This window comes from Hylobates moloch, unplaced genomic scaffold (genome assembly GCF_009828535.3).
Source record: "Hylobates moloch isolate HMO894 unplaced genomic scaffold, HMol_V3 SCAFFOLD_2, whole genome shotgun sequence".
NCBI lineage: Eukaryota > Metazoa > Chordata > Mammalia > Primates > Hylobatidae > Hylobates > Hylobates moloch.
The window spans coordinates 120,388,711-120,390,748 of record NW_026652277.1 but is presented as its reverse complement, the minus strand read 5'-3'; the positions used below and the strand labels follow the sequence as shown (position 1 = coordinate 120,390,748).

The window sequence follows — 2,038 nt, the reverse complement described above, 5'->3', positions numbered from 1 at the left end:
AATGGAAAACTCCAAAAATTATACTTACTACATAGCTCTATCAAATGCTATTATTTTCCATACTTACAATTAAATAAATAAAATTGTTTATTAGTAAAGATGCTCAGACAGCAGTCTTCTGGCGTCTTTTGTATGCTTCCTTCACCAGAGGCAAGCTGTACCTGAATTTAATGTATTTAGAAACTATGCTTGTTCTGTGTACCTTGTTCTATGTATCTATAAATGTTCTATATATCTGTAAAAATTATTTGAAATAGCTGCTTATGCTTTCCAAACTTTACTTTAAAGTAGCAACATACTGCAACTCAACATTATTGCATAGCGATTATTAATTTTGAGGTAAGATTATTTAAAGAATCCCTAGTTTATTTCCCACATTTGGGGAAATCGCAGGGGTCAGCACATCCGGAGTGCAATGGATAAGCGTCGCCCTGGGAAAACCACCTTCGTGATCATAGTATCTTCTCTGCCAGGTAAGTATAAGAATCCCTAGTTTATTTCAACAGCATATGAGCATTCCGCTTATGATGCTATCAATATATAAAATTATTTCCAATGAAAGGATATTTTATATACATTTATAATATGTTTTATTATTTGTTATTGAAAATAATGCTGTAATAAACATTGTTGAACACGAGTCCATGTGGTTATTTCTAGAATTTCTGAAGGATATACCCTTCAGAGAAGTATGAGTGGAATGACTGTCTTGCAAATTTACCCAATGATGATAAGTTGCTTTCCAAAGAATTTGTAAACTTTCATCCCTCATATTAGTATGTGATAGTTCCCACTTTCCACATCTTTTAAACACCTTGAAATTGACAGAATTTTAAAATTCTGTCAATTTGAAGGATTAGATTATTGTGCGCATTTCTCAGACTACCAGAGAGAATGGATATATCTTCAAATGTTCACTGGTCTCTCAACTAACCCTTGAGAATCATTATTTTCATAATACATATATATATTTGCTTTCTTTTTCTTCATTTTATGTCTTTCATGTGGTCTGAATGTTTTCTAAATACTAATTTTTGTTGTTTAATATGCTGCAAATGCATAAGCTCTGTTTTTCTTTATACTATTTTATTTTATGTAAACATTTAATGTAAATTTATTAGTATTTTACTATGTTTCCTTACCTTAAGAAATTATTGCTTATTATAAACTATTGTATATCTTTGTCTAATATTTTAAAATGCTACTTCTCCTATTATAAGGTTTTTGAGCTACTTATGCATTTTTTGCATGTATGTTGGAATCTAATTTTATTTTGCTTCCATATGGAAAACCATTTGTTTAGCATCACATATCGAATACTTAATTAATTTCCATTGGTTTGCAATGCCACCTCTGTCATATATGAACTTTTTATATTTATGTAGAGTTATTACCAGGTATTTTTCTAGTCTTTATTCACTAAATATTCTGTATCACAGACTTTTTATATTTTATATCACAGTTATTTTTTACTGTGTGAAGTTATACAGGATTTTTCATTGTGATTTTATAACACGAAAGAAGTTTTTTTCCTTCAAAATACTTTGGTTTATGTTACATAGCAAAGGTAATAAATGCGGTTTACTATATGCAAAAAATGGGTGAATCTCACAAACATTAATAGTGTGCAAAAGAGGCCAGATGCAGAAGAATATTTGCCATATGATTCCATTTAAATAAATTCAAGCAGTCAAACTAGTCTGTGATGTTAGAAGTCAGAATTGTGGTTATTCCTAGGGGAAAGATATGACTGAAATAGAGCAAGAGGTGGGTGGGAGGCTCCTAACTTCTGCTGGCCTTCTTGTCTGGGTAGAGATTACATAAGTGCTCACTATGTAAGAATGTATTGAGCTGTGTGTGTACTTTTAAGTTTTTAAGTGATATCTAAATATACAATTTACATAAAAATATTCTTTGCTATTCTTGACAATAGTTCTCAGTCATTCTTGAGAATTTTTCCTGTAACTGCCTCTTTTTCACATTTTATTCTTGCCTAAACTCATTGTGATCTGATTTCTTCCCTCAGGTAACCACTGAC

The 2,038-nt window shown here is 30.7% G+C and overlaps 1 pseudogene; it reads right to left on the bottom strand.

Annotated features, from left to right (window-relative positions):
• Positions 1 to 347: 347 nt before the first annotated feature.
• On the bottom strand, positions 348 to 481 carry LOC116477903 (U1 spliceosomal RNA; annotated as a pseudogene).
• Between the last annotated feature and the right edge of the window lie 1,557 nt (positions 482 to 2,038).